This window comes from Haemaphysalis longicornis, unplaced genomic scaffold (assembly GCF_048455015.1).
Source record: "Haemaphysalis longicornis isolate Haplotype H1 unplaced genomic scaffold, Haemaphysalis longicornis Haplotype H1 scaffold_2, whole genome shotgun sequence".
Classification (NCBI taxonomy): domain Eukaryota; kingdom Metazoa; phylum Arthropoda; class Arachnida; order Ixodida; family Ixodidae; genus Haemaphysalis; species Haemaphysalis longicornis.
Genome location: NW_027526295.1, coordinates 286,586,456 through 286,602,796, shown reverse-complemented (window position 1 = coordinate 286,602,796; position 16,341 = coordinate 286,586,456).

Sequence of the window (16,341 nt, the reverse complement as noted above, 5' to 3'; positions counted from 1 at the left end):
TCACTCTGCAGGTGGTTCCGTCGTTCCAACATCAACTTGCGCTGGCGCGCACGTCCAAATCAGCGGCCATTTTCCCATAGGCGAAAATCGTTTTTATTTATTTTCAGAATAAACAGGTAAGTACCGTTGCTGTTCCCGGTGTCAAACAAAATAGACCACAAAACGCGACCTTTGTGTGAAGTTTGAGCGCGAACAGAGCGGCGGATCGCTCAGGAAAAATTTTTAAAGTGTTCCAGTTATCGCCGCAACACCCTGTATGTCTGCTACACTCCGCTTGTGAGGGGCAGCAGAGCCTGTACTACAAAAAGCCGGCTTTGATGTGTTAGTGCATTGGAAAGCGTATTTCTAGTAATTCAGTCAATTTTGCCAGCTTCTGACACATGTGAATAATTTCAAGCTGTATCCCCCACAAGTTTGCAAGATACGAGGAGAGACAGAATAATTTTCTTCAGAGCATCGGTCAGAAGACCGCGTGTCAACGTTGATAGAACGTCGGCTGACAAGGCTGTCCCTATCCGCACGCCTAGCGCGGATAACTTTTCAAACTGTCCGCACGCCTCGCGCGGATTACTTTTCAAATTGTTCGCACTAGCAGCGCCGTGTGCCCAATTCTTTTCCTTTTCTTTTTTTTTTTTTTTTCTTGCGCTGTTTGTTGTGGTTTTGAAGCGTGGTCGAAGTGGTGAAGTTGATATTGAAGTTGAAGTTGATATTGAAGTGATGAAGTGATGAAGTTGAACCAGATGATATAACTATATGCTTTACGTATACCAGTAAAGTCGCATTGGAGGCGTAGGTGACCGTGTCGGCTATTCATCGGGTTCCAGTTAATTAAGGTTGTAAATGCGCACTCTCCAGAGCGACATCATGGGGCGCGCGCGCCTGGTTGCCCGAGGAAGAGAGTTCATGGCCCGGTATATCCAGTCAATGCGGACTTGTGTTTTGTTCCTTTGCAGAATTTGCGCTTGGTATAATATCTGATGTACCAGGGTATTTGTGGTCTTGTAAGATCTTATTGTTTCCAATGCTTCGTACGAGTTTGTGAGGATACGAATAAATGGCGGCAGAGGATAATTAGTATCATACGCAAGGAATGTCATGGCATAGTTGTTGTACATGTTGTGATACCCCAGGAAGGCAGGAACCTCCGGGAATGTCCAGGCCAGTCCGATGGCATTTAAGCTTACGCTGGCGTCTGTGTGGATGTCAACTTCGTTTTCGAGTCTTGTCGTCTGAAGGCGTCGGATACGTTGTTGGCGGAGTGCGGGATTGTTGCGCCTGATCGGCTTGCTGTGGGTAGTGGATACAGCTTCAAGTGGACTCCATGGATCAAGTGAGGGGGGGGGGGGGGGGTATTGCAGGGTGTTGGTGTGCTGCGCACGTCCCATGCAGTGAGGGCATGTCCTTGGTGTGTTGAGGGACGTTTGAATTCAGCCTGCGCCTTGGCTTCGTAGATGATTTCCTCAACAGGAGGAAGGGGAACTGCCTGTTCGAGTTTCTGGTTAGGTGTGTGCTTGGGCAAACCACTGATGGTTCGAAGGGTCGCCCTGTGCAGCACTTGGAGGGCTCTCGTGCGGGTTTCGTTGAGTTCAGAGGCGAAAGCGCCGTACGCGAGAGTGCTCACTGTGACAGCTCTGGCCACAGTCAGGTGGCGCCTTTTGGGTTGCTCCTCCGTACTTGTTCGAAAGTCTGCGGATGGTGTGGAGCAGACTCTTCCACTTTTGCTTCAACCTCTGGAGCCATATTCCAGCGCTGCTCTTTAACTGTGCTGATTGGTAAGCCGAGGAGGGTAATGGGTTCTGTTGCGGCTTGTATTTCATGATTTGCTATAATAACTTGTATGATGCCGGATTGAGCGGGTGTTTTGCAGTCGTATCCCGCCAAGAGCTGGGTCTTTTCAGGAGCGAGCTGGAGTCCGAGGTCAGCAAAAGTCAGCTCGAGGCTATGTGCCGCGGCTTGCAGTTCTACTGTTTGGTTCTCAAGAGAGTCGAAAGTCGGCTGTAATTCAGTCTTGTTGCAACCTAACGGGTTCCCGCCCATGCCTGGCCTGTAATCAGTAGTACCAGCTGCGTTCTCTCTCTACGTACAAGGAAGACGACAAGCCCGTGTCTGTCTACTGAAGTCAAAATATTGCAACAATCCTGTCAGTCACTACACTGATGTCGCCCAATACCCCCATCGATTGGCACATGCAGTGGCCGTATCAGACTCAAACAGCAGCGTCAAAACGTTCCTCATTGTTCTCAACGCCAAAGCTGCCACCACCGAAGAAACAGCCATCGCGTTTGCAACCTCGACAGCCTTCGTGACCATTCTTGCAGACTCACAACAAGAATGCCGCAGTCTGATGGAGGCGAAAAGCAAAAACGCCCGTGTGTACGAGATTTCGGCGCACGTTAAAGATCCCCAGGTGGTCAAAATTAATCCGGAGCCCTCCACTACGGCGCGCCTCATCGCCTGCGTTGCGTCGGCGCGTTAAACCCTACAATCAATCAATCAAGAATGCCGCAGCTTTCATACAGGTCGCATCTCACCCCCAGCTGTCAAACTTCTCAAGGAAAACAAGAACCTCCACCACATAAAACTGATACGAAACCTCCGTCTGGGAATGAGGCGGTTCATGCTCCGGTTCCCGGGACGAAGGCTCGGCACCGCCCCGCACGTGCCCTCCCATCCCTGGACTCTGATACACTGAAATCCTTTACCCTTGCCGCCTGACTAAACTGGAGTACCCACCGCCCCACCCGCCACTCGGCCTCCAAGATGCGTCAAAATGTCTTCAAAGCGGTGCCTTTCGCAATACCCCTGTCCTCCACATCTCCTTCAACACACCCCTACAGCTGCTCTCTTTGAGACATACGGGGATCCACATACCGCCTTGTTTGGGAATGCCCCCGCTACCCCCTTCCCGAAAGCAGTGGGAGAGCAGGCTGACCAGATCGCAGCTTGAGCACCAGGAATTCCTGGTGAATCGGGCCCGATCAGCAGCAGTAGCCCATGGCTTTCTGGAACGAGAAGATGCCACCCACTTTTTTTCTTTTTTAAAAAAGTTAATAGCACTTTATGCCTTGTCGTCGTAGCTCGTTCGCTGCCACGAGATCTATAGCCACCGCCGCAATCAGGCGAAGTAGCGGCATAACGGACCCAAACAGAGCCCCACGGCGTAACGGCGTAATACAGAAGCTTCGAAAAACAGCGGTTATAGTAATAATAACAATTCGTTGAACCGCTGGCACTTGTCATACATCTCCCTATTATTTAGCGCAAAGAAAACTGCAGATACACTTAGGCAAAATCTGTGTAATTAACCGGCAGCCCTCGTGTTCATTTAGATAGAAACGCTCGTTGATTGATGTTTATGATTAAGCGAAAGAAATGGCCGCGGAAGACACGTGTTCAAAACTGCGCAGCAAGGCTCCGGCAAGCACAAAAAGAACAGAAATCCCTCTCGTGCTGTTCCAGGCAGAGGGTGCACTAGCACTTCGAAGGCAGGAAATTTGAAATGCGTTGGACAAACATTTGTTCACTTCGTCAACAGAGGAGTGAGACAGGGAAGGGAAGAGCGTGAACTGTGGTAGCAATGAGCGGATAACGGCACCACAGCCCCTTTGGTGAATCACTGCTCTGCACTTCCGACAGCTTTCACGCTGAGTGGAAATGCTTTAATGTTTCCTTTTCTTCTCCCATAAATGCTTAGATAATGTTTTGTGTGTGTCTGCATTACCTTGAAAATGTATCTAGAATATGTTGTACACACTAAACAAGAATGACCAGTTGACAGTATTTGGTATGAGTGAATGCAGTGCTTTTCCTTCTGGCAACCTAGTGGTAAAAAAAACAGTAACTGTTCATTAGTAGTTGGATCGATTAATATCTTGATAAGATGAAGCGTGGAAGGGGGCGGGGGGAGTTGATTAGCATATCTGCCATTGTTGTTGACTTTACAGCAGTTTTAACAGTGGGGCTGCGTGGGCTTCCAGTTCCACCGTGAGGCGTTACCAGAAAACTCAGCCCAGCTGTGCGCCGCATCACATTGTCTAGCAACCCCCCCTGCCAACCACCTGCGAGAGCACAAAGCCACGCAACCTACTTGCATCCTACACATGTAGGGTGAAGTTTGCGGCATGTGTGCGCTCCGCTCTCCTTTCTTCAAGCAACGGATGAGAAGTGTGAAGGCGAAGCTTGGACGTGACGTCACAGACGAGTAAAAGCTCAGAACATCCAGCGCGCCGACAGACCTCTCACCCCTTCTCCGTGCGTATGTGCTGCCAGGCGCGTAGCCAGGATTTTTGTTCTGGGGGGGGGGGGGGGCTAAGGTTGTTCTCCGCCCCCCCCCCCTTCCCCAAGAAAAAAAAGCGCGGTAGTTTGCAAGTGCCCTTAAAGGCTATGAAGATAAAATACATGTTTGGTTCATTAAAAAGTCGGCCGTGGTCCGATAACAATGATACCAGTTTTATCGCAAACTTCAAAGGAATAATCGATATGTTAAATTAAACGTTTGAAGCAATGGCGAATCCCCGCCCACTTTCCGGCGCCGATTTCACTATGACAGTTCAGGATCTTGTTTGTACGATTGGCGCCCAACGACTTAAAGGGACCCAGAAAAGCCTTCTGTAAAAGTTACAAAAGGCCTGTATTGTCACGTAGCACCAATATAGCGATGCAATGCCGTTGGAATTATTGATCTACATTCAGTATTAGCTGCGCCAGAAGCAATTAAATGCACCTCTCCCCACTTGCTGATGGACTCCTCCTCCCTCTCTGCCTCCTTCAAAGCAGCTAGCTACATTCCTGCGCCTAGGCTCGCGTCAATCACTGCGGACCCGCCTTTGCCGCCTTGGCCTCGGGATCGCGCAGGAAGGAGGAAGAGCAGCCGGAAGCCAATGGCAGTGACGCCGCCGGCGGCCGACCTTGCCGGCGATTGGGCGAATCAGGGGGCGCCTTCGCCGTTGCGTCAGCAGCGATCGCCGTTGCGTCACCCGCGGTCGGCTCGCTGCGGCGTCGCGCTCATCGGCTGAGAAAGGCGATCTTCAAAAATTGTTTACAAATTATCTGTACAACGTATGGGGTTCACACTTGGCACAAAAATCCCCCGTTATGTGTTCTACCACCTGAATGCATTTGATTGCCACCTTCACAAAGCTTTTCGGGGTCCCTTTAAGTTACCGCCAAGGAACATGATTGCGCGATTGTAGAGGGGCCTCCATTGATCTTATCATTTGAATTCTAACGTACAGTTAACACACTCACAACTACGTTTTAGTGCTGGCCTATATATATACCACTCCTGCCGATATCACTTCACTGCAGCGCTAAATTTGAAAATTTTTGACATTTGTTGCATTGCTTCGGTTGAAAAAACGCCGGTGATTGGAATGGAGCTGTGCAAGAGAGGCTAGTTTCTATTCAATTGAACAAAGTTGTATTTTGTCTTTAAAAGGCCCTTTAAGGTTCTCTCATGATATTGGTGTTGATTATGATTGTATTTGTGCCAACTGAAGTTGTAAACTGGGCGGAAATCCGCAGACCACGTGGTACAAATATCTGCCCGTGATACGGGACGTACATTGCACGCACGGAAACCTTGTGCAGACATTGCTTAAACAGCCATAGTTTCATGCAATTACTTGCTTTATTTCACCGTGTGGAGTATGATGAGTGTGACATCCGCAATAAAATGACGTAGGCCGTAGGAATTAGATTTTTTATTCAGTTGGTCTGGTCCAAGATGCAAAACAAAATGTTTTGCATTCAACGCCCGTTCAGTAGCGGCCGGTGTAAGGCCAATGGAGCTCATTCTGTGTAATATACATCGAATCTATGCACTTGCGTTATGTGTAGCGCAGGTCTTATCTTTCAAAAACGAGAGTCTATGAATTATACATACAAGAAGCATTATGTCTCTAGCAATAATTTTAACAAATATCAACCCTAAACACACAGACATCACGCGCAATAACAGCGCTGTTAAGGGCGAAAATTACACGAACATGGTAGGATTAGTGCACACGCAAAGCGGAATAATCCAGCCATCGGTATTTGTCAAGTCATGCCAGTTTATATTTGCGCTTCTGTTTTGAGTCTCAACGCAGTCCATTTCGTAGCTTCTATCAGGTCTCCAGGCGGACATGAGAATCTTGTGCTTTGTAACATAATGGACCTGGTTTACATTTCGGCACAGCCCAAATGTAGAGTCTGCTGTAATGAGCTTGGTGTTCTCAAATAGTTGCATTATTACCTGTAAACTTTTCAATGCTTCGTGCATAAATGCCCTATAGTCTGCCTGAAGACGTGTACTATCCAGTAACTTTTCCGGAGCAGCCACCCCATTTAGTTACCACTCCCAGATGAGGTAGAGCAAGTCACTGCAAAGTTCACCATTCGATGCTGTATCGAACTTTATATTTAGCAAGAAAAAATAATAACGCAAAGACGACGATGTCTGACCATACTCTTGCGGTTAGGCATGTTCTGTGCAATCTGAGCAGAATATTACTGTTTTGAATTTTGTCGTGAGATCTGAGGAAAGAGTTATAATGCGGTCCTACCATTTTGGTTTCAAACTTTAATGAAAGGACATACTTTTTTAGCTGACGCGTGCGCTGCCATTTTTCAGCCGAGTATACACACTGCCGGTTTCAAAGCTAAACGATAAAAAAGTATTTGCAGTTCATGAGCATGGGTGGCTCTGGAATGTATAGGGCGCACAGGAGTTTTGTAGTTTTCGTTAGAGACGCGGGAAATGGAAATTATGTTGGGAATCTCCTTGGTCCACTAGAAAACAGAAGACTGGGCAGCTGTGCAGAGCGAGCATGACCTTCGGGCATGGTGCAATGCCCGAAAGAAGTCAGCATTTTGTTTCCTGGCGTGCACCAAGAAAACATGCGTATTGGCATGGCCCCGCATACAGAAAGACCAAAGACTACCATGCTTCAAAATGAAGCGGACAGTAATGACACAGTTAAACTATTTCCTTGGTTGACAGCGACCGTGATGTTGAAACTGAAGTATGGTTTCAGGCTACCACAGGATAGATTGGCTAAAAATTACGCCCACCTCCTCTCGCGGGAACCCTGGTGTGACGCGACGCTGAGGGGGGTTCAAGCGCAAGCGTAGAGCAACCGTCGACCGAAAGGCCGCCGGAGAGCGGCACACCGGTTATATGCGCAGCGCGCCCGAAGGAGAGGAGACCGCGGAAGAGAGAGTACTGCACATGCGCCGGCGCCAGTGTGTCTGCCGCGGCTATGACGCAACACAAGACAACACAATCCACTTTAATCCAATCCAAGCCAAGCCAAGCCAATCCAATCGAATCCAATCCAATGCCCCTCGCGAAAGAGTGTTCGCTATCGGAGAGGAGAGGGGGTGAGCGGAGGAGAGCGGACGCCGACGACGACGACGACGGACGCACGCAGGAAGGACAGGGCCGCCGACAAGAGATGCTCTCAGCGTCGCATCTAAAAGGCTGCTTGGGGCAGCTCGAGCAAAGCTAAAACACCCCTCCCCCCCCCTCCCCCCCCTGACAAACAATATTTGCAAAGTTATTTACCGTGTTACTTAAGAAATGCTGACGATTGCTCAAAATGTCCTTCATGCAACATTTTAGAATGTATACGTAGCAGTTGTGGATTCATTCAGGAAGAAAGACAGCGCGCACACGTATGTGGGGGGGGGGGGAGAGAGGGGAGGAGGAGGGCGGAGGTGTGCTGGTGCTCTTGAGAGGGCCTGCGGCTGTAGCCCTTTTATATAATTAGGAAATTCTGTTGTCTTGCACGACCGATTGAGCCTTGAAAGAACGATACTCCTGCGTCCACAGAACTTCAAAGAAGGCCTACCAGAAAGGCACGTTCGTTTCTTCGCCAGCAGTACGATGGTCCTTCACTTGCGCTGTGCACGCTGCTATGGGTTTAAAATTGGGTCGAGCAGTGGATGCACGCGTAGATATGAAACGCGGTAACAGAAGTCCCGATATCGCGCACACAATGCGACAGCGGCTACCTCACATGGAATTTCGTCCCAGTAAAAGCAAACTATTAGAACTGCAGCCAGAACAATATATTGTTCACTCTTCATGTAGTGATACTAACGCTGTCCCGATACACTCTGAGTAACCCTCCCCAACTTCGCGCAGTTAAATTTACGTTTTCACTAATTAAAAATCGCCTATCCGCTCCACCGTGGGCCCTTTCAACGACCAATTCAAACGCAAATACTGCATTCGAAATAAAACGAGATACACATTTTTAGCTCGCAGACACAAGGTACTGTGGCATCGTGTAAATATAAGGAAATGATTATTAAAATATCAAAGAATGCATAACTGACCTGCACTGCACAACTTAACGTACAATGCAAGCTCCATCGCCAAAAGACATCAGTGATCATGCAAGGATTAATCACTGGAAGAAAATGACTTACAATTCGAGGCCTCTTTTGGGTGTTGGCACTTGGAACATGAGCTTCTAAAAACCAGGGGCGCTTCTATCCTCGCGGCATATTGCAGTTGTGTTTCAGGCCCCTGAATATACACTGATCTGGGCAGCCGCCGTCCAGGGAAAAAGCGGCTGTGGACGCAATGGAGGGGATTTAGTGGTGATCGAGGTAGAATATGGCCATCTGATCGTTGTTACTGTCGCGACGCCGTCTGCCTGTGGCAGGGCTGGTGGCCGTCGTGCCTTCACATTTAGTATAAAGTCTGGGACTAGCTCGGGGTGCTGCAGCGCGCCTTTTTTGTCGACCCGCTGTTCTCCAGTTTCCTAGGTTAGGGGAGAATACCACCGAACAAAGCTGCCTAATCGCAGGGGTGAAATTGATTGTCGCAACATCGCCATCGCAAGGGGACACTCAGTGCGCGCAATCTGAGCCCACTCCAACAAAACCCTCTCGGGCTCGACAGAAACGTGAAAAAGGAAGAATGAAGGGATGACGCGAGGAAGAGGGGCATACCTAGCTGTGTGTCTCATTCGCGAAGGCCCTCTGCCCGCGCACGACATTCATCCAGCTAAACTGCACGTTTCACCCATTACGTAGCCCCATCGTATTCTTCAGTTACCTTGCAGGAGTACTGAATATGTGCCCACGGCCGCTTGATCTCCCCTTTCTAGGAGATGGAGCGGCCGTGGTCAGCCACCGCCGCTTGCACGTTGTTCTGCTTACGTATACAAAGATTGTCTGTTCCCTTTCGGGCCTGCATCGTACCAGTCTTCAACCATCAATGGCCGGCGGTCCCTCTTTTTTTCCGCCGCGAGTTAGTGCAGACCACTCCTTGCTTCCCCGGCCGAGTCAATCTCCTCTGCTGAGAACGACTCAGCCGGCGAATTATTCTCTGTGTTGCCACATGTCTCGCACAAAGGGACACAGCGCATGCCTTTGGCGTCCCGTGGGCTAAGCTTACCCGAAGGCGCCGTGGCTTTCGGGGCTGCCCCCCTCTGCAATCATCCGTCAGCGGTTCGCACCCTTCAGGCACTTCGGTTTGTCACGGCCGGACTCGACTCCCTTTCCGCAGCGCAGAAAAGGAGTCGAGTCCGGCCGTGGTTTTGTGTAAACACCCTTGCGTAGGGCAGACATTGAGTCGTGAATGCTTCTATTAGTGGCACTTTCGTAGGATATGCAGCTTTGTTCACAGGCGACGTACCAGGCATACAGGCAGCACGGCGACGGCCGGAAAAATTTCGGGGGGGGGGGGGCTGAAGCCCGGTCAGCCCCCCCCTGGCTACGCCACTGCGTGCTGCTGCCGTGGGAAGAATGAAGGAAGTCTGCGCGCCCGAAGAAGCGGCTGGCTTACCAAGAAGTGCGCCGTACTGCCAAGCGAGCAGCGATGCGTCGCCGCCGACTCAAACACGCTCTTGACACGCTGAATTCGGACAATTTCTGATAAGCGCCGCCATGCACACTCAACCACGCCGTAAACAAAAGCCATATTTGATGGTCGAAATCAGGGCGCGTTCCGTTCGCCACAGTGAACCCCTTTGCTTATTTGGTTTGTGCTGGCGCAGAGCTGCACTGGGTCTACCGTCAAGCGACGCGTACCAAACATAATTCAGTGGAAGAACACAACACCGAGATATACGGACCGGCCCGCGCCGGGCGTGGCCAACAGTCAAGCTGGGGATTTGAAAGTAGTAGCGGGGTTATCTAATTTATGCTAAGGAGTGAGTATTGCAGCTCAGATGGCGCGGCATGCGGATGACATCCCAAGCCATAGTTTCTCGACGTAAGCGGCCCCAATACGGCGCACTGAGTGTGCCAGGTGTGCTGTGCGCGATTGCGCCGGTTTCGCTCGAGGTGTATCGGATGCTCCACTATCACTACTTTCATAACCCAAGCAGCTGTCCGGAAACTCGGGAGTAGCCTGGCGGAACTCGGAGCTTCTGGAATAGCGAGGGCAGTCCGAGGACTGCCTTCGGAAGTGCCATAGGAAGTCCTGTTAGCGCCGGATTGCGTCCCGCAGACGATCCGGGACTGATAATCGAGGAGGCCCAGTGTCGGCGAACCCATAGAGTATACCATTGGGAAACTCCATGTGTGCACCCATTTGGGCAATGCAGGTGCAGCATCCGCCTCCTCGATGTTCGAGTGCAGCGCGTGGCGCCTACACTTTCTCTTCGATTTTCCGACGGTGCGGAGAGTTCAGGACCAGTTCACGGCTTTCCCTGCATTCCCAAGAAAGAAGAGGCAGAACACGGAGGAAAGACAAGGTGCAGAAGAATCTAGACGAGAGAAGTGCAGGACCGCGCGCGTTGGGACCGTGGTTGTGCAGTGGCGGCACCTGCACTGGACTAATCTTTAACTGGATGAAAGTGTAGCCGAATCGAAGAAACTTAGTAATTATAGTGCAAAGGATGTACTGGGCACTACACAATATTTATTTCTTTGCACGTTCATGCTTAATGAGGATGATGATGATCGGGGTGACAGAATATGCCATCTCGCCTTTGTAAGCTACTTGTGTACAGTGGAACCAATTGTCTCTCCACTGCTCCATTGTAAATACATAGGACACACTGTAAGTGAGTGTTCAACTTGCTGCCGTGTAGCGCAGGCATAAGCGAGGCTGCTATGGCTAAAATCCGGGACTTTATGGCGTCAGCGCCCGCGCGAGAAGCGCAATGGGGGAAAGCCAGCTTTCAAAGTTCCAGCCTATCGCCAAAGCGCATATCGCCGCTCACGTCGACGCGGAAACGTTCCAGGCTTTCGCGGACGCCGGGGCACGCGACTGCTTCGTCACCACGGCCTTGGCGTGTCCCTCTTACCTGCCTTAAACTAAAGCTACGCGTATGACAACCTCCGGGCTTTACCTAGCCTGTTCGCAGAAGAACTCCCTGCCCTTCGGTCCCTCTCGATGCAGGCACTTGCATAGACTGTGACTAGTGGGGTGAAGCTGGAGATTTTCGCTGACTCGACGGCAGCGATTCGGAATTTCCATCGCGTTGCGCGGTCTGCAGGCCTGGCTACATGCATTCACGCGATTGTTCACAATTCCTGTCCGTGCTTTGTGTATTGCTTGGGCAGGGGCGTAAATCCAGAAGAATGACAAGGGGGGCACACATCTTGCCATGGCGGCCATTTTGTTTTTGTAAATATAGGCAATGTAGGCTTTATAGCGGACAGCACGAGCGCAACTATGCACTGATTTATGGCAACAAAAGCACCATTTGTATGGGAGCTAGAATACGTGAAAAGGAATACAACACACAAATTGGAGGAGGCAAACTCTTCTCTGACACATGCAGGCAGCACAGCGCCATGACAGCACAGCGCTATGAATTGGTAACAGGGATTTTTTTCTTTGTGTAATTTTTAGCGCCAGATTATGGTTCGCGCGACACTTTTTGTTTCCATTCATCGACTTTCTATATGCTGCTCCTTATAAGGTCACTATATAAGGTCATCTGAATTGACCCTCAGCTCACGCATACGCTTTTCTACGCTTGCCAAATGAATTCGCTTCTGGTTTAGTGCGGTGACTTCGCCAAAACTGAAGTTTTTTCACACACTGGGCTGCACTCACTTTTCTATGCGCATGCATCGACACATTGCCAGACGGGGCCATCTGCTGGCATGCGTAGCGGCGTTCTTTCGGCCTCTCCTTAATTGAGGCATGGTCCTGCCTGACTTAAAGCGAGCCGAACAGTAATGTAAGAGCAGTTAGCCCAATTCCTTGTTGAGTTGAGTTTTTTTTTTCCAGGTGCCCTTTTCAACTTTCTTTTTTCTCACTTTCTCGCTAACATCATACATGAAGTTTGAAATAAAGTGATATAGCTCACAGATTATAAAGCAGTTTCATAAAAGGAGTTTACCGGTAGGGAGGGGCGACCAATTCTTGTAGCATCTAAGTGTGTCAGAAACCACTTGCTTTCCCGGGGCGCAGTTTTGCGTGCCAAGTTTATTTTGGACTTTGGATGGAAGCGACCATTGTAAGTGAAAGTAGCAGCGTCATAGCCACACCAGCACAAGACGGGCAGAGGGGAGGAATGTGCCGCCACCACCTCCAAGTAACGAGAACTGCAGCATGGCCCTGCCATGTCCAGCCAAAGGTGCCAACCGTTGTCGCTGTGCGTATGCTCTGCGGGAAGAAGAAGAAGAAAACTTTATTTTCGCAAGGATCCCCTAGTCCGGAGCTCCCGGGATAGCCGACAGGGCCTTCTCTGCGCGTTCAATGAGTGTTCTTTGCACTTCCGCGATAGAGTCGGCCAGCCTTCTTTCCCATGAAGTGGGGGTAGGATTGGGTATGGGGGGAAGGTTAGGGTTCTGTGTACATGTCCAGAGAGTGTGATAGATGCTAGGGTAGTCCCCGCAGTTAGGACACTTGGGGGTACCCGGTAATCGTTGGAATCGGTGTGTTAGGTGTACAGTAGGTAGCGTGTTTGTCTGAATTTGCCTTATAGTACAGTGGATTCCCGACGAGTGAGTGTTTTGTGTGGTGTTGGGTACTTTTGTCTGTTTTGACGGGCTGTCCGTAGCAGATCCCTGGTGTCAACTGGTTCTTGAGGTCCTGGTTGCGCCCTACGTTCACTTGAATGTGGAAGTGCATGCTCAGGCGCCACGCATCATTTTGCTAATGTGGAAGATTCAAGTGAACGCAGGGCGCAACCAGGACCTAGAATAGCGATTCCAGGCATGCGCCGGGGTCTGATGTTTTGCTCGTAGCTATTAGCAGGTCAAGTCGTACCCCGCAGCTGGCCGTACACCGAGTATAACGGTAAGCCAAAACATAAAACGTTAGGCCTAACGTCACGCTTCCAGGCCTAACGTCGTCAACCGGTACCGATTAAAAATGTGCTAATTGTACGTCAGGCTGCGGATGCAGATTTCCGGTTGACCATGTTACGAGTCATCCGGTTGACGATCATTAGGTCGCATACCAGCGTCGCCCCCCCTCCCCCCCCCCTTCCCCCACCCCAAGTCAGCTGCGCATGGGCCTTTGCGCAAGTGAGTTATAAACCGGAAAATACGGGGGCTTCACCTAGTAACGAATGGTACGCGAAATCGGCCGAGGTAGTCTAATAGTACTCTCCGCTATAACGCGACTGATTTCGTGCCCGGGCTGATATGATGACGGGGCAAAGAGCCAACCGATGGAGCAACACGCTATGTTTTCGGGGAAGGACAAGAGCTTTCCCGTTATGCTCACTTTCTATACCGCACTAGAAACAGGTGGAACCAATCCAAGAAATATTGTTACGAGAAGACAAAGAAGATGGCCGTAGAACATACCTCTGTGTTCGCAACCGTTTAGGATGTCTGCGCGCAGACCGCACGGGATCTGTCATGGCCGCTATGCGAATAGTGTAAATAGATCGTTTATCATTTTTCATTGTTCGTGTCATCTTTGCCTTGCCGCCACGTAATATTTTGGTGGAGTGTGCGGAATCATCCCCATTCCGGTCCCCTATTCGCATCACATCGGCGTGGACGCAGTTTTCAAGGATTAGGGAGCCGCGCCGGGAAGCCCCAGCCCAGCCGAGACCAGAACTCGACGGTCTTCTCCGCCTCGTGACCCCAGCCCGAGATACGCCAATGAAGACCAACCGAGACGAGCCGTGCTAGACAAGCCGAAGATGTCTATCTTAGCTCTGTTGTCCGGCGTGTACGTGGCAGAACCTTCGACGCTTCGTCGCTCCGTTGACGTCGGCGTAACGGGACCAGACATCACCAGCGGCATCATCATCATCGGTAGTGGCAGGCCCCCGATTACGATGATTGCGGTCATCACATCGATCAACATCATAGCATTCGTCACTGTGTTGCAGCCGCAACCGGAACGGTCACATTTAGTCGCAGGCGTGATCTCGGGAAGACATAGAAGATGGCCGTAGAACATACGGCTGTGTTCGCAACTGTTTAGGACGAAGAAGCTGCGTGTGCGCGCAGACGGCACGGGCTCTGTCATGACCGTTATGCACTCTAAACAAAAATGCTAGTGAAAAGATAGTAGGGTTGTATATACTAACTCCTTACGAACTTAACTATCCCCAGAACGGTACGTAGGTCATGCCGCTATAAGCGCGGAACCGAAATTCTATTGTTACTAGTCTATACCGTGCACTTAGTAACTACTCTTTGCTAATAAGATTCACTAACTTGTTTGCTAATAACATTCACTGATTATAACAAAATGCTATGAATCATTGAGCACTACAGCACTTTTCCCACTCGAAATCTCGATTATAAGGTTTTTGCAAGTCCGCATGCTGACTTGTGTATGCTCACACTAAAATGCATAATTCTAAAATTATCGCTAAATTGTTTGATTTTTGCTGCGAGCCCGCTTACTCTATCAGAGGACTTTCCGCTGCTGGCTGTAAAAGCAAGAAGAGCAGATGTATTCCTTAGGCAACTGAGCTATACTCGCTCTCCCCGTGCATCCCGTTGGTATTCTTGCTCAATGTATTTGTTGTCTGAGTGTGGAATGGGCGTGTCAAATGTGTCTGTCGTGCTGAGCACTCAGCCGGTCCACCTTGTCGCGCAGTAACTTTTTACTATAGCTATGCAATGGCCAGTTGGTAAAAGCACTAAGTACCTAGGATACTGTGTTTGATAGTAAGTGCCACGACCTTTTTTAAGAGTGTGTAAATATATATCGTCCATCTTTTTTTAGCCATTGTTCGTCTTATCTTTGCATTGCCGCCACGTAACAATATAAAACATTTTCACGGATAGCCCCACGTGCTACGGGCGAGGTAGGAGCTACGCAAAACGGCCGCCCTGAGGAGAAAGCCGTAATTGCGGTCGCGTGAACAAATAAACCAAGCGCCACAGCCAGGCGTCTGTGACAGATTTCAGTAAGGTCTTCGACCGCGTTTCTCATGATAAAGTTGTCAGCAAATCACAGGTTGTAAGTGTTCTGAGTGTCTTGGGTTTCTGCTTCTTTAAAGGGCCAAAAAAAGTTAGCCGAAACGGACTAACGGGGCATCGGATTAGTCCTTCTGGGAACCAAATGTGTTGCCACTATATAACGTTACTTCTTTTTTGGACTGCCGGCAAGAGTACCAACTGTTCGTCCCTCTACACTTAGTCCCTTCACGGTTGAACTGTTGGTCCACTACGAAGGCTAACTGTTGCTCCCTTGCATATCTGTTGTTTGTATCCCCAGTTAGTCCACTGGAGACTTTCTGTTGTTCCTCTGAGGATCAGCCGTTAATATTTCCCATTTCTCTTAAGATTATAAATGTTCATCCTTGCAAATGCTCCCCACCGGATTAACCGTTCATACTAAAAGACTAAATGTTCCGTGCAAATGCTCCAGTAACTGCTGTTCCATTAGACGGGCTATTCAGAAAGCAAAAGTAAACGTAAGAGGCCAAGAACAATATTTCTTGGCCACCTAAAATATTCCCGACAGAGAAAATGTCGCTTTCAAGCATTTATTGCAGCACTGCGTGGGCAACATACATACCTGAAGTAAACAGTACTCCACTCTGAATACTGGAAAGTCTCTAATTCGAAGGCCTGTTGGGCACACGGAGTAAACGCCTAGTATTGGGCCCTTCTGGGCCATGGTGGCCACATGGCTGCTGTCCTCAGCGCAAGCATGCTCCGCTTCCTCGAGGTACTTGTCCGCTGAGAGGACGCAACTGCCCTTTATGTCACTGTCAACAAGGAGAGCATGTCGTCACGCTCCTGTAAGAAAGGAAATAGGGCAACAAAACAAGTTTCGAGACATTTTATGTATGCAGAGACCTCATGGCGCAAAGATTAAAACTCTAAAGGCACGAATTCGTGGTGTGTGAAAAAAAAATCTCCTGTACACGGGTTTTTTAAAACTGCAGAGAAAAGGAAACAAAACAAAACTTGATATATGGGATCCACCTTGCGTAGTCCTATTCTCAGCCTGGACTAGGA